Below are 23,760 nucleotides of genomic sequence, written 5' to 3'. Positions count from 1 at the left end.
TCTGCCTACCTTTCCTGGGTGCCTCCTCTGAATTACTTACAAACTATGCCCTTACCATAAGGAACACTTTTCAATTTCTAAAATTCATTCCTTTCTCCTCTCCATCTCTATCTTTGTACAGACATCTAAGCTGGAAAAATCCTGCTGCATTGTATATTTCATCAAGACTCAGATTTTTTTTTTTTTTTTTTTTGATATCTCAACATTTCCACAAACAACCTGTGAGCATCCTGACCAGGGGACCAGGTGCAGTCATTGATAAAGCTGGTCTCTATCACAAGCTCCCCTTTTGCCCTCCCTTGATTGTGACTCTTTGACATTCAAACACACCAATGAAATTTTCTCCTGCCTTTGCTGTACTCCAGCCTGATCTCCAGTAAAGACACTTGTCCAGGGCTCCCATCTGCTTGGTCAATCCCACTCCCTTGGCGCTCCTCCCTCATGGACCTGTGCAATGAGAGAGACCTGTGCCATGTCTCTCTCTTCTAGGACCTGAGAGTGTGATAAATCCATTAATTTCATCTCCTTCTCTGAGTGTAACTTCCATGGCCTTGTTGGAGTGAGTGTTCCTTAAAGACCCCACAAGGGGGACTTCCTCTCCCATTTACAATGTATCTTCCCTTAACTTCCTAGGCATCCTCTCCTCTACTGAGCCAATCCTACATCCAGTCTGCATCCATTCAGTGTTGCATAGAATCCCACAGCTTCCTTTAACTATCAGGACATTTTTTACATTCTGTTGCTCATATTGATTCCAATGTGGGAGTTTTGTGGTTGAGAATATAAGCCAGGGTTTTATTTATTTATTTATTTATTTATTTATTTTTAATATTTTTTTTTTATTTTCCCACTGTACAGCAAGGGGGTCAGGTTATCCTTACATGTATACATTACAATTACATTTTTTCCCCACCCTTTCTTCTGTTGCGACATGAGTATCTAGACAAAGTTCTCAATGCTATTCAGCAGGATCTCCTTGTAAATCTATTCTAAGTTGTGTCTGATAAGCCCAAGCTCCCGATCCCTCCCACTCCCTCCCCCTCCCATCAGGCAGCCACAAGTCTCTTCTCCAAGTCCATGATTTTCTTTTCTGAGGAGATGTTCATTTGTGCTGGATATTAGATTCCAGTTATAAGTGATATCATATGGTGTTTGTCTTTGTCTTTCTGGCTCATTTCACTCAGTATGAGATTCTCTAGTTCCATCCATGTTGCTGCAAATGGCATTATGTCATCCTTTTTTATGGCTGAGTAGTATTCCATTGTGTATATATACCACCTCTTCCGAATCCAATCATCTGTCGATGGGCATTTGGGTTGTTTCCATGTCCTTAAGCCAGGGTTTTAAAATGTCTTTACCAGGAGTTCCCGTCGTGGCTCAACGGAAACAAATCTGACTAATATCCATGAGGATGCAGGTTCAACCCTTGGCCTTGCTCAGTGGGTTAAGAATCCAGTGTTGTCATGACCTGTGGTGTAGGTCGCAGATGCAGCTCAGATCTGGCATTGCTGTGGCTGTGGTGTAGGCCAGAGGTTACAGCTCCAATTTGATGACTAGCCTGAGAACCTCCATATGCAGGGGGTGCGACCCTAAAAAGACAAAAAACTAATAAATAAATAAAATGTCTCTACCAATGACTAGATATTATTTAAACTCTTTAAGTTACAGCTTCCTTATTGGGAAAAAAGAAAAGTTAAGACTAATTTGCTGGTTTATAGAGTTGGTGAGAGCAAAGGTTGGGTTAATCCCTACAAAAAGCCCGCACCAACTGGCTTAGAGAGTCATCCCATAATTTTGGCTCAAACTCTGGCCTATTTCAGTGAAACTTGAAATTCTAAGGATGCTTTCGTCTTTAAAAAATTAGGTGGTTTCAAGAGATTACTTTTCCAGAAATTGGCATGAGTTGGTAAAAGGAAATGCAGTCATAGGTAGTGGACATACAGACATGTACACATATTCAACAACTGAAAAAACCCACAAAACCAAGAAGGAGTTCCCATCATGTGACCTCAAGCACATTTATTTTACGTTATGCCCTTGAGCATTTTAGAAAAGCAAGTGGATCCCACTCTTGGGCATCTATCCGGACAAAACTCTACTTAAAAGAGACACGTGCACCCGCATGTTCATTGCAGCACTATTCACAATAGCCAGGACATGGAAACAATCCAAATGTCCATCGACAGATGATTGGATTCGGAAGAGGTGGTATATATACACAATGGAATACTACTCAGCCATAAAAAAGGATGACATAATGCCATTTGCAGCAACATGGATGGAACTAGAGAATCTCATACTGAGTGAAATGAGCCAGAAAGACAAAGACAAACACCATATGATATCACTTATAACTGGAATCTAATATCCAGCACAAATGAACATCTCCTCAGAAAAGAAAATCATGGACTTGGAGAAGAGACTTGTGGCTGCCTGATGGGAGGGGGAGGGAGTGGGAGGGATCGGGAGCTTGGGCTTATCAGACACAACTTAGAATAGATTTACAAGGAGATCCTGCTGAATAGCATTGAGAACTTTGTCTAGATACTCATGTCGCAACAGAAGAAAGGGTGGGGAAAAAATGTAATTGTAATGTATACATGTAAGGATAACCTGACCCCCTTGCTGTACAGTGGGAAAATAAAAAAAAAGAAAAAAAGAAAAAAAAAGAAAAGCAAGTGGTCAATCTCGTGATCATTTGCATTTGTTTCCACTCCATCGTGAGACCAGAGTCATGCATTCAGTGTTGGTATAGGCCCTTCCAATTACTGCTCTGAAAAAAAAAAAAAGTTACATTTCTTCTTATTGAATTGTGATAATTTATGAAGGATAAGTATTACTGCTCTTTTTACTTTTGCCGTGGGAACATCTGACTTAACAAACGATAAGACACTCTTTCCATCCTTAAAAAGAGGATATTGGAGTAGAGTGGCAAAATCTGTTAAAGTTTCATCACGTTGAGCATAGCAATGTTTTTGGTCTGGAAGTGGGCAGTTTCAAGAATCCGTGGAATCGTGTCCCTCAACAGCTTGCATGCTGGCTATTTGTCTCTTCGGAAAACTAGTTTTGAATGGAATTCAAGACAACTGAGAATAACAGATTGGCTATGTGGAAAGACATTTATTGTGCCTGTAGCACTGCGTAAGAAGGCGCACTGCAAAGAGCCTCGTCTGATGTTTGAGTTCTCATAGCTCTGAAAGAGACCCAGACTCCTCTGTGTCCCCACATTAAGCTTTAAGAAATGAATCATTCCAAACTACATTTTAAAATGCAGTAAGAGCTTCTGCTGATAGATGTTTTCCCTTTGGAGCACACTGTCTCTAATTTCACTTGGATGTTCACTGCACACACGCCAATCCTTTGCAGTAAACAGCTTCCACGGGGCTGGCCTTGAGTCTGCTTCAACCTGTGGGGTTGCCTCTGTGTCTATTCCAAATTCAAATCCAGCCTTTTTAATTCACGAATTAGGTATTTAAGGCTTTTTTTCTTAATTGAGATATTTCCACTCAATTAACAGAATGAGGAATAAATGCACTGTACCTCTCTTCCTTTCTACTAAGAAATTGGAAGGGGTTGGGCGTTTTCCTTGTTCCCTTCAATTTGATTTGATCACACTGATTTAGTATAATCAGTTGGTCTGGTATCAAGTACAAATACCTGAGGAAATAGCACACGATAATCACGAACAGAAATACAATTTGATCACCATATATTTTAATGTATAATTTATGTAATTAGCGCTCCAAGAAAATATAGGTGTGAGATATTGATGTAAGCTGACAGTTTCATATATTCAAATGGGGATTTAAAGCATGTAGTGTTTGCTTTAATAAAGATGCTATGAGAGTTCCCATTGTGGCTCGGTGGAAACGAATCTGACTAGCATCCATGAGGACTCAGGTTCGATCCCTGGCCTCCCTCAGTGGGTTCAGGATCCACCGTTGCCATGAGCTGTTGCAAAGGTTGCAGGCCAGCTCAGATCTGGCATTGCTGTGGCTGTGGCAGGCGTAGGCCAGTGGCTACAGGTCTGATCTGACCTCTAGCCTGTGAACCCATATGCTGCAGGTGCTGCCCTAAGAAGGAAAAAAAAAAAGAGATGCTAAATCTGTGTCCTGACTACCTCTTTATCCCTATCTTTTCCTCATCTTGCACTCTATACTGATGTCACAATGGGCATTTGGAATTCCGAAATTGCCATATTTTTTTAAGTCAGAAATACTTATTTACATTCCTCTGTCTGCTAAAATTCACACTCTCAGTCATTCATTAGATCCATTCCTATCAAACTCCAAAAACCAGTGTAAATGTTTTCTTAGTTGATATAGAGGTCTGCCTCCCAGTCAACTTGAAAATGAGAGTCATATTTTATTTATTTCTGTGATTCTAATACCCAACATATAGCCTGGGGAAAAAAGTATGCATGCAGTGATGAATTTTCAATGAATGGATAAATGGATGGATGGATGGATGAATGAATGAGATTGACTGAAGAGAAAAAGGAAAAGATACTCGAGGACAGAAGTGAGAATGTAGGGGGAAATGGCACAGAATAGGCTGATCTCTTGTACAGAAATATATGAAGACATGATTATAATAGTTAGTGTGCAAGGTCGAAATGCAGTGGGTGAGAAGTTTCTATGGGTCTTGAATGTAATGAAGTTGCATGCAGAATTAATGTACTAGGTTCTAGACAGTCAAAGAAGATTCTTGAGCAGATTAAATAATAAAATATTATTTTCAAAGAAGTCATTTTTCTGCTTGAATAAAGAAAGCCCTTGACCCTGCAAAGAAAATCAGACTTGTTTAATAAAATCCGAAATGGGACAATAAGAAAATGGTAGGGTTGATATCACATGACACTCACCTCAATCCAGCTGCATATAGATAGTGACTCCTGCTTTGAAGTTGTAATTTATAAAATGTTAACCTTGAGACCTGGATAAGTGAATGTCATTTGCAGGTCATAGAGGCTGCACTCTGAATCTCTGTCTCATTATGGCAAATAACAGAGCAACGAAGGAAGCACAGAAACATTCGACTACTAGAAGTCAAAGTTCACAAGCAAAATGCCTCTATGTGTTTGTCACTGCACATTTGCATTTTATATATCATTTTATTTTTCCTCTGTGCTTTAATAATCATTTTAGCTATTTACCTTTACCCATGCAAAATTCACAATTTGCATCTGCAAATATCTGCTCCTAGATACATCTGCCCACCTGCAGCATAATTAACTAACTAAAATTCTTTGACATTCTAAGATGTAAACAGTTTCCCAGCCTTGATGTTGGTGAGTCTGCAAATATTAAAAGTTGGTGCTTGATTCTTTTTTCTTCCTTCCTTCCATCCTTCCTTTCTTCCAATACAGCATTATTTCTGCCCCCTGATATTTACAACTTATAGTTGTGGCTGCATAGCTGAAAATATGTGGAAGTGCAATGTGTGCTTTTATGTACATCCCAGATCCTTCCCTCATCACTGAACTGCTCATTCCACCAACTGATAAGCCTTGTTGCTGACAGCATGTAGCTGAGTCCCCTCTGAGGATTGTTCCTAGCCAAATCACCCATGTTTATGATATCTTTCCAAAAGTCATGCTTCCTTCCCAGGGTCATCCTCTATGCAGTGATTGGTAGAGGCGGTGAATAGAGGCTTTGCTCCCTGTTTCAGTCAGTTTGGGCTACTGTAACAAAATACCATACTGGGTGGCTCAAACAAAAGACATTTATATCTCACGGTTCTGAAGGTTGGGAAATTCAAGATCAAGGCAGATTTGGTGTCTGGCAAGGACTGGCTTCCTGGTTCAAAGACAACCATCTTTTAACTGTGTCCTCAGATGTCAAAAAGAGCTTTCTGGGAACTCTCTTATAAGGGCATTAACTTCATTCGTGATGGCTCCTCTTTTATGGCCTAATTACCTCCAAAGGCCCCACTTCCTAATACATGAATTTCAACACATGAATTTTTCTGGGACACATGCAGTCCATTGTGCTCCATTTGCCTCAGTTGAGGATAATTCCGTAGGAACACCCCAGCTCCAGAATTTCCCGTGGAATAGACTGAGGTCTTTTCTAAATGTGTTTTGCAATCCAGCTTCTTGCTCTGCCCAGTCTTGGTTATTTTACTCCTCATATTTTCAGAGAAAATAAAATGTCCTGCATGCTAATTTCCATCTCAGAGTTTTTCTCTAGAATAACTTGACTTTTGCCAGGAAATCAGTAAAAATATCAAACTAACGGATTGGAATTTGGAAAGACCTTCTTTGCATGCTAACTTAATACATCGAAAATCTCACAGAAAGGCTGTCCACTCCACAGGGGTAATCAATACAGTAAATAGTCATCATTTGCAGCTTCAAAAGAATTCTGAGGAGTGCTTAATGGTCATATCTTTTGACCCTATATCCACTTCGGGGCTTTTTTTTTTTTTTTTAAGGGCTGCACCCACAGCATATGGAAGTTCCCAGGCTAGGGGTCAAATCAGAGCTTTAGCTGCCGGCCACAGCCACAGCCATAGCCACAGCAATGCCAGATCCGAGCCCCATCTGTGATCTACACCTCAGCTTGTGGCAATTCTGGATCCTTAACCCACTAAGCGCCCAAGGCCAGGTATGGAATCTGAATCCTCATGGATACTAGTCAGGTTCTTAACCCATGAAGCTGCAATGGGAACTCCATGGGGCAGTTTTGTTGTTGTTGTTGTTGCTTTTTAATGGAGCAACATTGCTTTATAACATAATAGAAATTTCGGGTTTATGTTATATTTCAACTTCTGTATACACTGGAGTGTACCACCACCAAAAGTTTATTTTCTATCCATCACCATACAGTTGATCCTCTTGACCTATTTTGCCCTCCCCTGCAAACTTCCCCTCTGGTAGCTGCTACTCTGTTCTCTGTATCTATGTATTTGCTTTGGTTTGAACATTTTTGTTTATATATATATATATTTTAAAAATTTTTTATTGTTATTTCCCAATACAGTTTTTTTCCCTATTGTACAGCATGACAACCAAGTTACACATACATGTATACATTCTTTTTTCTCCCATTATCATGCTCAATCATAAGTGACTAGACATAGTTCTCAGTGTTTTATTTTCCACATGAGTGAAATCATATTGTATTTGTATTTCTCTTTCTTATTTATTTCACATAACATAATAGTCTCAAGGTTTATTGATGTTGTCACAAATTGTCAGGTTTCATCTTTTTCATGGCTGAGTAGTATTCCATTGTATGTATTAATGTAGGGGTGTGTGTGTGTGTGTGTGACATCTTCTTTATCCATTCATCTCTCTATGGCCACTTACCTTGTTTTCATATCTTGGCTGTTAGAAATAATGCTGCTATGAACATAGGGATACATATATATTTTTCAGTTGGTGTTTTCATAACCTTTGGGTAAATACTCAGAAGCCCAGAAGTGAGATTGCTCAATCATATCATAGTTGTTTTCTTCATTTTGGGGGGAATCTCCATGCTGTTTTCCATAATGGCTATAGCAATTTACATTCCCACCAAAAGTGTGTGAATATTCTCTTTTCTCTACCTCCTTGTCAATACTTGCTACTTCTTGCCTTTTGGATAATAGCCTTTCTAATGGATGTGAGGTGCTATCGCATTGTGGTTTTGATTTGCATTTCCCTAATAATTAGCGATGTTGAACATCTTTCCTTGTGCCAATTGGCCATCTCTAAGACTTCTTTCGAAAAAGTCTTTCCAGCATCTCTGCTCACTTTTTAATTGAGTTGTTTGCATTTTGTTGTTGTTGAGTTGTATTATTTCTTTATACATTTTAAATATTAATCCCTTATCAGATATCTGATTTGAAAATATCTTCTCCCATCCGGTAGGCTGTCTTTTTGTTTTTTTGATGGTGTCTTTGCTGTGCAGGAGCTTTTTAGTTTGATGTAGTCTCATGTATTTATTTTTGCTTCTGTTCCCCTTGCTTGAGGAGATACATTAAAAAAGTACTGCTAAGACTGATATCAATGCGCATACTTCCTGTGCTTTCTTCTGGGAGTTTTATGAGTTCAGGTTTTACATGCAAGACTTTAATCCATTTTGAGTTGATGTTTGTATGTAGTGTGAGATGGTGAGCTAGTTTCACTCTTTTGCATGTAACTGTCCAATGTTTTAGGCGTTTGTTTTATGAGACACTGAAGAATGTCTCATTCCTGGTTCTTCAGGTTGCTGTGCAATCAAACCCCTTAAAATTTACAGAAGACAGCTTGATAGACATAGAGACAGGTTAGGCAAGTGCATTCTATTATCTTACATCTGTGTCACGTTGTAGTTTTCAAAATACCCTCCCATCATATGATCTCTCCCTCTCTCTCTGGACTCACAACTGTAAGATGTAAGCAAAAGTAGTACCCCTCTTCATTTAAAAGATGGCCATAAATACTTCCCCAGATAAATTATCTCCCTCAGGGAAGTGGGTGAATAAATGCTAAATTGTGGTTGGGGATGTAAGTTGTTCTATAAATCGATCAATAATAATCAAATGAACAGAATAAGTCTCAAGTAAAGGATTTTTGGTTCCTACTCTCTGATACCATTTGCCTGTTTCTCGTATGCACAATCATGACGTTTGTTTTTCAACTGATTCTCTGCCCACCACAAACCTAGCCTAAGAGAAGGACCATTTCTAATCCCACAGCCAGGAACGGAGAGTGCAGCAGAATCTAAGATTCTTTTCTTTGTAGATGCTTCTGTCTCTTTAAAATGTGCCAGAGAAGCTGACTGATTTTAAAATGAGTTTCAATAAAGATTAGGCATCACCCTCATCTGTAACAATTTTTACCTCTAAGGTCTCTAAACCTATTTATCAGGGTAAGGATAAAATATTGTTAGGTCATATATTTCAGTATTAAGAATGGTCAGATACATGCACTCCTGTGTTCATTGCAGCACTATTCACGATAGACAAGACATGGAAACAACCTAAAATTCCAGTGACAAATGAATGGATTAAGAAGATGTGGTACATATATACAATGGAATACTACTCAGCTGTAAAAAAAACAAAATAATGCCATTTGCAGAAACATGGATGGAACTAGAGACTCATACCAAGTGAAGTAAGTCAGAAGGAGAAAGACAAATATCACATGATACCGCTTATATCAGGAATCTAATATATGGCACAAATGAACCTTTCTACAGAGAAGAAACAAACTGATGGACATGGAGAACAGACTTGGTTGCCAAAAGGGAGGGTGGAGGAGTGGGAGAGACTAGGAATTTGGGGTTAGTAGATGCAAACTACTAACCCCAGTGGATAAGCAATGAGATTTTGCTGCTTAGACCAAGGAACTATATCTGATCACTTGTGATGGAACATGATGGGGGATAAAGTGAAAAAAAAATGTTTATATATATATGTATAACTGGGTTACTTTGCTGTACAGCAGAAATTGACAGAGCATTGTAAATCAATTATAATGATTTTTTTTTAAAAAAAGATATTGTCGGAGTTCCCGTTGTGGCGCAAGGGAAACTAATCTGACTAGGAACCATGAGGTTTCAGGTTCGATCCTCGGCCTCGCTCAGTGGGTTAATGATCCAGGGTTGCCGTGAGCTGTGGTGTAGGTCACAGACATGGCTCGGATCTGGCATTGCTGTGGCTGTAGTGTAGGCCATCGGCTATAGCTCTGAATAGACCCCTAGCCTGGGAACCTCCATATGCCGAGAGTGTGGCCCTAAAAAGGCAAACAAACAAACAAAACTAAAAAAATGAACTAAATCAATAAAAATAAATAAAATAAAAAAAGATATTGTCTAACCAGCAAAACAAACAAACAACAAAAGAATGGACAGGATCTGGCGCAATGGGATCAGTGGCATCTTTGCAGCGCCAGAACACAGGTTCAATCTCCAGCGTGGCACAGTGGATTAAAGGATCTGGTATTGCCACAGCTGTAGCATAGATCAGTGACTACAGCTCAGATCTGACCCCTGGCCCAGGAACTCCATATGCTGTGGGTGGCCAAAAAGGAAAAAAATAACTAAAATAATGGCCATAATCTGATCTGTGTAAACCGTCTCACCTCATATCTGTAGGATAATAATCAGTATCAACTCTGCAAAGAACAAAGAGCTTCTGTGGGGGTCTAGGAATTGCAATTCTGGACACACAGATTTGGATAAAACCAAAAGAGTGTTCTGGGAAAGAGAAAGAAAGGTAGCAGCTTATATAAGTAAAAGCCACAAGGTGGTTAAAGCTGTCTTGCAAGATGATTGACTCTGATGCAAAAAATAAATGTTTCTTCTTAAGGGATAGGCTGTCACAAGTTATTTAGGGTTAGGGTCTGATAAGTATCTTGAGTTTATGGAACATGGTGCAGATGTTATTGACGCCTCTGTGATGATGATAATTGGTCTAAAGATCAGATTCCATCAGACTGAGATGTACATAAGTCACACTTCTTCAGTCGCCTCTCAGCTCTATTTTAGAGAGCGCACTCTTAGCAATACTGGCTCCATTTTGATTTTCTCTTTGTACACATAAGCGAGAAGACGTTTGTTCTTTTTTATCTAAATTCAGAGAAATCAGAATTAGGTTAATTACCTCTAGTAGTGATCATCGGCATATCTAAAGATATCCATCACTTCTCGGTCTTTTGACTAAGATCAAGTGTTGTATCTGTTCTTATCAGTTTAATATCTGACATGTCCTCTATCCGAGGACAAAATATTAAATGGATTTTTGGAGCTAGGAGATGGGATAGGTGCTTGCTCTGTCCACTCCACACATCAACCTGATATTGCAGTACTTCCAGGAACTGTGCACAAAAAAATTAAAAAAAAAAAAAAAGATATCCAACATTGCTTTAAAAAATAATCCAGGAGTTCCTGTCATGGCACAGCGGAAACATGAGGTTGCGATTTCGATCCCTGGCCTCGCTCAGTGGGTTAAGGATCCAGCATTGCTGGGGAACCTCCATATGCCGCGGGTGCGGTCCTAAAAAGACAAAAAAGAAAATAAATTATTAAAAAATCCATTTCTTAACAGAGATATCAGTATTCATGCATCATAAAGAAAGAAAAAGAAAAAAATTGCTTAAGGGTGAGAGGAATAACTTTATATTATTGCTCTGACTTTTCCAAAGACTAGTAAGGCATTCTACATCTTTGAAAATGACTTATCTCCAAATAGGAAAGTACAGTCCATAGGCTCTGACTTTCCACTTCCTAGCTTTTATTTTCCTAATTCAGTTGTTATTCAATTTGTCTAATTAGTGTATTCTTTTTCGACAACACTATAGAAATAATAATACGTAATTGTACATATCAGTGCAGTCACGGCCAGTCAAAAATAGACAAACAATTGTAAGTATTTCAAACAGAGGAATTTAATTCAGAGAACCCACAACTGTTAGAAACTTGGGACTTGCCAAGCCTTTGAATTATTTCCTTCTTATTTTCCTTCTATAAAGTATGTTTTCCATGAATGTAGGGTCATAAAATGTTTTTTTCCTTATTTTGGGGTCTTCTTATTTTAAACACTAAGGAAGCACCATTTGGGATTTTTTATTTTTTATTTTTTTGTCTTTCTAGGGCCACACCCGTGGCATATGGAGATTCCTAGGCCTATGTTAGAGCCACAGAATCGCGGGATCTGAGCCACGTCTGCGACCTACACTACAGCAATGCTGGATCCCTAACCCATTGAGCAAGGCCAGGGATCAAACCCTCAATCTCATAGTTCCCAGTTGGATTCATTAACCACTGAGCCACGATGGAAACTCCTGGGATTTTTAAAAACTTTTATTGGAGTATAGTTGGCTTACAATGTTGTGTTAGTTTCTGGTACACAGCAAAGTGAATGTGTTATACATATATCCATTCTTTTTCAAATTCTTTTCCCATATAGGTTTCTACAGAGTACTGAGTAGATTTCCCTGCGCTATACAGTAGTTCCTTGTTATCTATTTTACAGGGTTTTTAAAAATTGTAAGTTGCACTGTGAGTTGAATTGTAAGTTCCCTAGGAAATGACAACACAATCTCCATGGCATCCCATAATAAGCGTTAATTTCTCATCCTGGTCTGTGGATTGACCAGGGGTCTGATTCTGGCTGTGGGTCCAGTCCATTCCTGCTTCACCTGTCCCATTCCGGGGCCTACACTGGAGGGCCAGGAGCTACCTGGGGGCACATGATTCCCATGACGGGGAAAAAACCGCTGTGCGAGCAGAAACACAGGACGCCTCTTAATGTCTAGATGTGAAACCAGCACATTTTCACTTCCACCTTCATTTCACGGGCAAAAGAAAATCCACCAGGTTAATCCTAACATTAGGCAAGTATGCTTCTCTCACGGAGTGAGTGAATATTTGCAGAAGAGTAATCTAGTCTGCAAAAAAGAAACGAATAAACTCAGTTGTTTAAAAAAGTAGCATATGGATAAAAAGGAAAAAAAAAGAAAGAAAGAAAGAAAGAAAGAAACCTGTATCCCAAAAAAGTGGAATATATTTTAGTGACTGAAATTTTGTTCAAGATACATTGTAACTCTACATGAAGGATTTCTGTGGGCTGTTCAGCAGCTGGCATTCAGATGATCTGTGCTCTCCTGTCCTGCTATCACTGTGGGAGAGCTTACTGTCTCCCTATCAGGGTGTCTCCCTGCTACACATCTCTTTACTCGCCTAGTCTCCATCTCATCATTTCTGTGCACTCAGGGCTTCTATTCACTAATGACGTACAAGTCCATGGCCTCTTAGAGTTTAGTCTATTTACTTCTTTCCTTTTTTGGGTCTTTTGACTTCTCTCAGTCCTACTTCCTTAGTTTTTTGGATTTTGATATTCAAAATCTTCGTAAACAATATTATCGGTTCATTGGATTGCCGTTATCGCTATTGCTATTTGGCAAAGCTCATAACAATCTGCCCTTAGGTTGTACACCTATTTCTTTGTAAAAGTGAATGTTATTGGTTCATCTGATCACTGTTAGCACTCTTTGACAAAGCTCAGAGACCACTAACTAGCTTAGAACAATCTCCCCTTAGGTTGTACACCTGTTTCTGGTCCGATCAACTTTATCCTGGGAGGTGGTTGTAAGAGATCAATGAGATTTATAGTGCATCATCAAGCATCATAGGCAGCTTGTTTGTGGTAGGGTTTTGAGGTGTGTCAGTTTCTCTGCAAAAGTGGGTTATGGGGTTGGCAAGGAATTCTGAGACGTCTCAGAAAAGATGTCTTTAGTTGACAAGCTCTTTGCTTGGTCTTATGATGGAGACAAGTTACTGCTGTAAGGAAGGATGGAAAAAAGGAAGGAAGGGATAGAAGAAAGAAGGGAGGAAGGGAGAGAAGTAGGGATGAAATTTTGAATGGCAGGGCTGGATGTATTTTCCACAATTTACCTTCTTTTCTTAATTCTGTGTTATTTCAGTCTCTCTTTCTTCCTCCTCTTCTACTTCTTCTATCTTCCTTTTTCTCTTGAACACTTATGCACACAAAATACATTTATTTTGGGAATCTTCCCTACATTAGAGCAACTTCAAGGAAAAAAAAAAGGTTTGAACATCAAAGAATCCAGTGTATTTAGACAAAATATCATTAGTTAAACATATGGAATCCTCAGCCTGGGGCTTTCTCCAAACAATGGCTTTTTTCAGCTTTTTCCCAACAATGTCTTTTGGTTCTGAACCAACCTTCTTAACTGCTTGTCTGATCAACTATTTGACCTTATAATTCTGATTCTTAGTTTACCATCAGTCACTGTTTTTCTCTGCCTTTTCCTAATTCTGAAGCTGATTTTCAGCCCTTTCCATCTGTCTCTGAAGCAACAGTTAGGTTTCAAATGGTACCTTGTAGAACCTGAGCACCATAAATGAGAATAAACAAAAGTAGAACTATAGGTACTGAAAAACAACAGTAAACAAAATGCTTGTGAATACTATATCCCATTTATTTGAAAATTCTACGAGTTACATCATCTGCAATAACCAAATCACTAAATTTCAAAGGGCTAAAAATATAGTTACGCAAATTTAAACAAATCTTATTTATAAAATAACACGTTCAATTGTCAATAAGCACAATCAGGAATGCACATTATTGGGTGATTTTTATGTGCCAGGGACTGTTCTTAGCCTTCAGATACATAATTCTTTTTATTCATTTTTTTCTCTTTTGTCTTTTTTTTTAGGGCCTCTCCCTTGGCATGTGGAGGTTCCCAGCCTAGGGCTCTAAGTGGAGCTACAGCTGCTGGCCTACGCCACAGCCACAGCAATGTCAGATCTGAGCCACATCTGTGACCTACACCACAGCTCATGGCAACGCTGGATCCTTAACCCACTGAGCGAGGCCAGGGACTGAACCCACAATCTCATGGTTCCTAGTCAGATTCATTGCCACTGCACCACGATGGGAGCTCCCAGATATATGATTCTATTTCATTCTTACAGTTATGCTATAGAGCGTGGTGGTGATTTGTAATCTTCATTTTAGAGATACTATAACTGAAGCAAAGGTAAGTTAAATAGCCTGTTCTGTCTACTAGGTGTCAGGCCAGGAACGTATGAATTTTTAATAATCTCTTGTATTTAAAGATGATTGAGTAAATGAATAGGTGAATGCTTGAGTTTGGCTGAAATATAAGGTTTGAATAGGCAAATACTGGCATATGTACCTGAGAAAATTCTAGGGGTCCTGAATGCCATACTAAGAGATTGAATTTTTTATCATTGATACTAGGCCTATTTAGAATGCTTTTAAGCAGTAAAGTGACACTCTCAATGTTTTTGTAGTTGTTGTTGCTTTACTGAATAATTAGAAAGCATCATATTTTATGTCCTGAAACATAAATAGACTTAGGCAGTGGAGTCAGAGGGAGAATTTAGTAAAAAGCTACATGTGAATAAAGGGTCAGAACTACAATGACAGCAATGAGACAAGAAGGAATACGAAGATTCGAGGATTCATGTGAGAAATTTTCCATAGCATCATTAATTTCCAGAACTGGGAGACTGATTAGATGCAGGAACTAAGGGAGATGAAGGAGTTAATAGCACTAAGTAAGCTACCTTTTGTGCAAAACTCAATTCAAGATATTCAATTGCTTGGGCCATAATTGTGAATAGTAATTATATTTGTTATATTGCAAGGCATTTACTTATCTGGCAAGAAAATATCCAAGTGCCTGTAAATTCTTGATTTGGCCAGGACCAACTTATTATTTTTAAAAAGATACTATCTTTTGGGAAAAAAAGTCTCTAGATTCATAGTGCTACAAAGTTAATAGTTATTATTTTTGCTTCTCTGCACCCCTTGACTTAGTGAATTCCCTGACAGAATATAATCATTGAATAAGTGTTAAGTGAATGAATAAGATCTCATCAGCTACACAAAATAACTCTGAGATAGACAGAAACTTGAGTTTTCTTCTACCAGTAAAAAACAAGTTTCTTTTGTTTGCTTGCCAAGCATGTGACCTACCAGAACTTGAACCTAGGTAGTTTTCTCTTAGTTAAAAGCTCATTCAAGTACACTCTGCTGTCTGGTTAACATAAGAAATTCCTCCACCAAACTGCTCTTAAAGATTAACTGTCTTTATAAAATTCAGACAGGTAAAATGGGGAAAAAAGGAAAAAAAAAAAGCAATACTTTTGGTGGCTCAAGATGCTAAGTATTCATCTCATGCAGGTGTAAAATATGCTGCTTTATCTCATGCTATTTTGTGGGAATGAGAACAGTAGGAGATGTGCCCCGCTCGGCTCTGACATGGCATGGCAGATGTTCACCTGTGTGTGCTCCAGGTGAGAACCTTCACCACCTGCAGCCTGAGTAAGAGACAGAGCACCCGGCTGAGAATTACAACTGCTTCTTGTGTCTGAGAGCCGTGTTGCCTACCTATCAATTCAGAAGCAGATAAGGTACCCAGAAGCCAGAGTCAAATAGATAACTGTCCAAATCAAGGACCCTTTTTGGAAATAATGGAAATCCCATATTCCCCATAGCCTGTACTGTTTGTAATTACTCTGCTCTTTGCAATAGATATCCCACCAAAAAGATCTTATCTATGTTTCTAGAATCATGATGATAGTGCAGGGAGGTTATGAGGCAAAAGGTCTGTAAACTTGGTTTTGAGAGCTGTTTACTTGTGCTGTCAACAACCAGGTGGTTTTAGTCACATGGTAACATTTCTGAGCCATGCATCCATAGCTATAAATTGAGGAGACCAAAACAAGATTATGTGTACTTATTTCATTACTAAGATACTCTGATTCTGACTATAGTCTTAAGGAATTTTTTTGAATCTTATCAAGGGCTTGGCACTTCTTTCAAAAGAGAAAAGGATGCTGGACATAGGAACAGTGCTAATTATATGTTTTGGAATTGAAATACATCGAATGAGCATTTTAACAAGATTAACAAGGGATTAAAGTGTCAGTTCTGTAATGTTCCTTTTCTTCCTTGCCCGGCCCAGTAGACACACACACACACACACACACACACACACACACACACACACACACACACACGCTTATCATGGCTCAATCTGGATTAGAAGAGGAATAAGCTTTAGAGCAACAACACCTAGGAAATCATCAAATTCTCTTCTTACATTATGGTATAAAACAATTACATATTTATTACACAACCTGGAGGAATACAAATAGAAGGAAGACATAGTTACTACTCTTAAATTGCTTCCATATCAGAAAGATTTTTTTTAAAAAAATGTGGCCAGTGCCAGTGGAGAAGATAATCCATGAGGGTGTTGAAATCATGTCATTTTGAGAATCAATTTCATTACATTACAACATCAAAATCAGGGAGTTCCATTGCCTTGACGATTTTAATTGTCCTTTTGTTGTTAGTTGGTATTCGGTGGGTTCTAATTTACTTGCAAATTAGTCAACATGGTCATATTTGCCTGAAGGAAAAAAATAGAGCAAATCAGAGAATTATAGTTACTTGTGCAGCTTTTAAGTCTGAGCCAAACTTCAAACCTTATGCCTGTAGCCAGCATGCACACAGTCTCAGACCTAGCTGGACCAAAAATTAGCATATTTCATAGAACAGATCTGTCATTACTACTTTAAAATCAGTCCCCAAATATTTAAACATGAAAAAGCATGCCGTTTGCTGAAGTCTTCTAAGAGAATACTAGCACGACATAGATTGTTACTGCTTTGGAGAATGTGCTGCAATCAAAGTAATTAAGCAGAAAGCCCAACCCATGCAGCCAACCACCCTGGAGCTTTTCCTATTGAGCTTATAATAAAATCAGAATCACTTAACTAAACTCCAACATGCTTGGACATTTTTTAATAGAGAAAATGTAATTAGGCCAAACTTCCTAACAGCCTGTTAGATAAAAGATTTGAGAGTGTAGACCTTCTGTATTGTCTTTAGTGGATCACAATTTTTTCTGATTTGCCAAATGGTAAACTTTAAAGAAGAGGAAACAATGAAAATGTTAATGAACCCAGCAAACACTGGACTTCTAGAAATGTGGCATACATGGAAAATATATTGGTATTAAGCTGGGGTACTTTCTGAAACATAATCGTTTGAATATGCATGCGTTTTTCTCGGGGCGGGGGGGTAAAAGCTTTGTTAGACACAATATACCTTGAAAATTTGTCTAATTATGATTTGAATAAACCAAAAAAGCTTAAGAGTTCGTTTAGGTATAATGGTTTATCTGCTGTAGGAAAAGACATGGGAGTTTAAGAGACTTTTCTCAGGTTACCTGGTTCTTAGTGTTGCAGAATGAGTTACCCATCATTAAAGGAAAACTGTGATTTCTAAATTAAAACTCAGGCTTTATCTGTTTGGTCTGAAACTATAGTAAAGGAAATTTGGAATAAAATACAAAAGATTCAGGGGAAAAGTATACCTAGATAGAATATTGTACGGCAAATCAATATTCAGATTTGTAACTTTATTCCTCTGTATTTTTTAAACTAAATATCACAACTTTTTCCTTAAAAGTTCCAAGAGACCATTTTAAAAATAGCACTGTAAAAATAATGACAATATTCTTAAAACTAATAATAGTTCCTGTATTTATTGAGCACTTACTAGGTGTTAGGCAATGTGCTTAGTTACATAATCACATTAAATATTATCAATCACACCTTAGAGTGGATCTTCTGATTTTATAGTTTTTAGCTTTGTGAGATTAAATTTCCCATCATATTACTGCCAGTAAATGATAGCAGTAAATGGGATTACTTCTGACCTACTCAAAATACCTAGCTGCCTATCACAGCCTTATTATTAGATTATGTTTTGGGTTTCCCTGCTGGAATGAATTGATTCAGTATTGGCTTCTATCATCAGAGAAAACTCACCTTGTTTTTCTGACCTAATATATCTCACTTGTAAGGAATATATGAGATTAAGTGCCACCCTAATCCCCGACATACCTTCAGGCCATTTGCAAAGCCCTTTGGTCTCTGAGATAACTACTCCTGTGGTCCAACAAACTTGTCAAAGGTGAAGGTATATTGGACTTCCCTGTGGATCACAACAAAATGGTGAAGGTATACACTGCTGTCCAAGATAAAGTCTCCCTTCTCCTTCCCTCTCTGCTCCGCCTCTTTAAAATGAAGCATAGGTGATAGCATTTACAATATCAAATTAGTTTCAGACAAAGCACAGAATTTTTTTCAGATTATTTTCCATTATAGGTTATGTCAAGATACTGAATGTAATTCCCTGTGCTATACAGTAAATTCTAGTTGCTTATCTATTTTATGTGTAGTAGTTTATATCTATTAATTCCATAGTCCAAAATTGTCCTTCCTTCTCCCCTCATATAACCATAGGTTTGTGAGTCTGTGTCTGTTTTGTATATAGATTCTATGTCTATGGGTCTGTCTCTGTTTTGTATATGGATTCATTTGTATTTTTTTTTTTAGATGCCACATGTAAGTGCTACTATATATATTTGTCTTTGCCTGTCTGACTTAGTTCACCAAGTATAATATTCTGTAGGTGCATCCACATTGCTGCAAATGGCAATATTTCCTTTTTATGGCTCAGTAACGTTCCATTGACAATCTTATTTTTTTTTTTTAAGGTGGCAGCAACATCAGAGAAAGCTAGTACAGGTTCTGACTCTTATCACTACTAGTTTGACTTTGAACAAGTTAATTAACCTCTGTAAGCCTCAGATTATTATTCATCCATAGCATAAAAATGATAATATTGATTCTTTATGCATTTGGGGACTATTAAATAAGGCAGTTTTTAAAGATACTCAGCATTGTCTGCTACATTAAAAATGTTTTTCTTAATTATTATTCTTAATTTTTAACACTTCATAAAAATATATTAATAGTAAAGGAGGAATTTAAGGAAGTAGAAATGGCTGAGGGAGCCATTATTCTTACCTAGTATTCAGTATCAATGGTTTTATTTTCTCCCACAATCTCAATGTTATACCAAACCTTTAGTAGAGTTTTGCTTCTTGCAATAATTTGTGTTAATGCTGCCCTGCAACATAAATAAAGATGGTTTATTTTCTTTTGGGGGCGGGCAAAAAGTTGATAGTCATTAGGAGGTGATCCAGTGATGTTGGTAATATTAGAAGATACTTTGAAAATATCATTTCCCCATTGAGAGAGCCTTAGCAATCTAGATTACTAGATAGACTGCCTATGGTGAGTGGCGTGGACTTAACAAGCCTTTTGAATTGACTATTAAAGCAAATGAAGATTCCAGAGAACTGAAATATTTGAGGTTACCAACTGGGCAGGAACCTTGGTTAAAAAGCTGTCCATACACAAACATATTAGAATTCTATAGTCAGTACAGCTGAAACTCTACATCACGGGTATAAAAGCGTATAGTTTCTTTCCAGATCATAGGCTTCAACAGAGGGAAAGAAAAAGGGGAAGTTGGAACAATCAAGGACGGACTTTGTAATTTTGCCCAGAGTTTATTCACCCCATTCTTTTCTTAATAACGTTTGACCACTTGCCATTTTCCCTTTTGTCTCCTCAATCCTTAAATGGGGCAACAGTTCTTGATTATTTCATTTTCTCAGAAATGACAAAGGGACATAATGACCTAGATAACCACAGTGGGGCTGGGGAGGGGGTTGGGTGCTTTTTTGATCAGGCAAAGATAATTATAGACGCTTAATAATTTGTTCAGGTTGTAAATGTGGGGGGTGCTCTTTGCTGACCCTGCTATTTTATTTTGGATTTGTGAATAATGAATAATTTGTTTTAGGGCATTCAAAGGGTTTAAATGTCACATCCAAGACTTTGACCCTGTCATTTTTAAGTGCCTGGTTAGATAGAATAATCATTGCTAAGGCCAGTGGGTGCTTTCCTTAAATTAAAAGGTTTTCAGAGTATGTCCATATTTGATAATATTTCCATAATTGTTTTGTGAAAAATATTTTAAGGAATTATTACTTTAATAAATGTTAAGGATGCAATTAAAATGTGTATTCTTATGCAAAATGAACACTGTGGTAAATTTTGTCTTATAAATGTCACTTCTAATGGAGTCTTCTGTTGAAAAAAGTGTGGTCGTAATTATATAAATATTCTAGTTGCAAAGGGGCATTTATCCATATGAGTTTCATGTCACTGGACTAATGTATTTTCTTATTTAAATTTTTTTTATTATTCTTTCAATCTACTATTGTAAAAAGGATTTGAAATGACTCACACTTTTTCAAAAAAAAAAAAGCAAACCTTTGAAATAATGAAAAAAGGGGTAAAGGTGTACAGTCGGAGAGTCAGTAAACGGGCAATAATTATACCAGAAACCTTTTCTAAACATGATTTCCCCCTAGGAAATTAGCACAAAATTCATGTCAGCCAGAGCAAAAGGAGAAATGTGGTGGGTGTGGCATTTTTGTCTTGTATTCAACTAGAAAAGAAAAGAAAAAAAAAAACATCAGCTTGTCAAATATGATTTCTCCATGTTCCTGGCTCTAAGAATTCTCATGACCTGTGTTTTTATTTAGGGTATACAGCTGTTAATGTCGACACCCCCCAACGATCCTCTTCGTTGTGTGGAGGTGCCCATCCCAAAGCCTCTTGAATCCTTCTCTGGAGGATTTCCACTGGCTGACGGAAACCACGTAGTCCAGAGAAGTGTGAGAGTTGTTATGCTGACTTCTTCCTGGGGTCGTTCATGGAAAAGAACGAACTGATGTAATGTGTACCAGCCTCTTAGTGGGCAATTTTGTAGAACAGTTCACACTCCAGAGTTCCTTTTGAAACCAGCTAAGGATAAACTGTTATGTTTACCTATCTTTTTTCTCTTGCCCGATACTATTCCCCTTACTTTCTGCTCAGGTTTCTCTTGAGAATAATCTCTTAATAAATCATTTGCTCCTAGGAGAAGGCAAAAAATATTTGACAAAACAGAAGCAAATCATTTTCAATAAAATGTTGCTTGCAGAATTGAGAGGAGCCTTTTCTTCAGGTATCAGTTTCTTGACCCTTCCTTTAGTAACACCTGAGGGAGTAATATTAATTCACAATTTTAAAAGGGCTTGGTACAAAATACCCCAAGTCTTGTTTCTAATTCTCCCTTAGATTTTCTCTCCTTATCTGTGTGTGTGTGTGTGTGTGTGTGTGTGTGTGTGTGTGTGTCCCAGAGGATATTTTCTGGCTTTGACCAAAGAGAAGATTGATGAGTATTTGTCTAGGAGGAAGAGTTGGTTTGAATAGAGAGATCCAATCCGAGTCAAAAGATCTAGAGTAAGACAACTTGTTGGCTATAGATTATGAGGCAAGCAGGGGATTTTGAAAAGAAAGTATGTTCAAGGAGAGCTCCAAAGCTATGTTTAATCTCAGAAATTCTATCCATATGGTTCAAGAATTTCAGCAAATAAAATAATCTCTGTGTATCTCATTTTCTCCATCATTAAAACAGGTGGTAATAACACTTGCCTGCTTGGATTGTAGTGAAAATTAAAATATAACATAGAGGAGTTCCCGTTGTGGTGCAGTGGTTAACGAATCCGACTAGGAACCATGAGGTTGCGGGTTCGATCCCTGGCCTCGCTCAGTGGGTTAAGGATCAGGCATTGCTGTGAGCTGTGGTGTAGGTCACAGACGCGGCTCAGATCCCGCGTTGCTGTGGCTCTGGAGTAGGCTGGCGGGTACAGCTCCGATTCGACCCCTAGCCTGGGAACCTCCATATGCCGCAGAAGCGGCCCAAGAAATGGCAAAAAAAAAAGACAAAAAAAAATGTATATATATATAATATAGAGTCTTTCATAGAGTAAGTGATAAAATGGTTGATTAATAGATATTAGCTTAATTATTTCCTCAAAAGCCATCTCTTCACATCCACACGTGTAATATTAAAGAATGCAGGGGAAATTGCAAAAAATGTTTCAGAAATGGAAGAACTTGTTTGTGAGAGATGTGTCTTGGATGAAGGAAAATTAAAGCTTGTGTGAGAGAGAGAGAGAAAGAGGTTTGTTCTACAATGAGTTCATAATAGTCCTTGCTTATATTTGCCTATGGATTCAGAAATAATAAAAATAACTAACCTGGTAAGGTACGTTTTATTTAGTGAAAATATTTTGCACAAAGAGTGATAACATTAGGATTTCCCACTGTGGTGCAATGGATTAAGGATCTGGTGTCGCAGTTGTGGCTCAAAGTCCATCCCTGACCAGAGAACTTCCACATGCTGTACGTGAGGCCACAAAAGTGGGAAAAGAAAAAAGGTGCTAACATTAGAGGAGGAAGGGAAAGGGTTATGTTTCCTCCCACTGAAACAGCACAAGGGACACAGAAGTTTAACTCATATGGATCCCTAAAATACATGTTTACAGTCTTTAAAATTAGCTGTTCCCTAAGTTAAAATTAAAACAATTCTCTTATGAGCTGTTTTTAGTGAGATAGCTGGTAAGGTGTTTGTTTAGCAAATGAAACTGCTTATATTCAGTTATAAGTGGCAAGACTGAAAGAAGGAATCTGAGTAGTTTTATATCAATGGGAAAGCCATTCATTTCCTGGTTTGAATTTAACCCATAGCAATGGTCCAGACAATCGCTGTGGATAAAAAACACTTCATAGCCTCACCGATAGCTGATCAAGAGCTCTGAGAGAATCATGAATACTTCCCAACATGTCCTAAAGTGTGTCTCATGAGATGCTTTTTAAAAAGAGGACTCCATAATGAAATGCCAGGAATAAAGAACGCTATTTATTTGTAGATTTCCAATGTATGGTAAATGCATGGTAGCATATTTAAAGCTCTGAAAAAAAATATTGTGTTAAAGATATATTGTACCTGAAGGTTTCTTTGTTTCTTTGTTTAGTTTATCATGTGAGATAAAGTTGCCTGTTACCATCAGTCTCAGAATGGTCCTGATAGCAGATAACCATCATTATGCACCCAAGATTTTTGAGAGCTTACCCATTTCCAACAGGAAGAATTCAGACTGACTCATTTCAATCTCAGAATAGAATGTAGAAACTTCGATACTGAAGGGATCCTTCTTGGAAAGTAGAGCTTTCAGGCAAGAAAATGGGTACATCCCAGCTCCCATAGCAGCTACAGTATTTGTTAGAAGTAGGCAGCTGCTGTTCTAAAGACTAGTAGTTTCCTTCACCAAAGTTCCTTCACTAGTTTCCTTCACTAAAGTTCAAAAACTTGTCACTTAATTAAACATTTAACTCCCTCCCTCTCTGTATCTAAAAGTTTTTTTGCTGTCTTGCCATAAAGAGAATAGATCTGGTTTTATGTCCATTGTCCTCAGAATTATGCTTATAGGAATGTTCATTACGTTGGACCATGACTGCTGAGTGCTGA

General features: G+C 38.0%; 1 protein-coding gene and 1 non-coding gene across 3 annotated transcripts in view; both read left to right on the top strand.

The window, feature by feature from the left end:
* Window positions 1–23,760, top strand: part of CDH8 (cadherin 8) — a 1,221,794-nt gene that overhangs the window by 428,001 nt on the left and 770,033 nt on the right. The gene's annotated exons all lie outside the window — the stretch shown is intronic.
* On the top strand, window positions 10,612–10,802 carry LOC146402257 (U2 spliceosomal RNA). The gene has a single exon (XR_014808707.1). It is a non-coding gene; the product is annotated as a U2 spliceosomal RNA (small nuclear RNA).

This window comes from Sus scrofa, chromosome 6 (assembly GCF_054392235.1).
Source record: "Sus scrofa isolate SSC_HxYL_T2T_F1_AM1 chromosome 6, Sscrofa_HxYL_maternal_Yorkshire_Landrace_v2.0, whole genome shotgun sequence".
In the NCBI taxonomy this organism is placed as follows: Eukaryota; Metazoa; Chordata; class Mammalia; order Artiodactyla; family Suidae; genus Sus; species Sus scrofa.
This window is presented reverse-complemented; position numbering and strand designations above follow the sequence as displayed.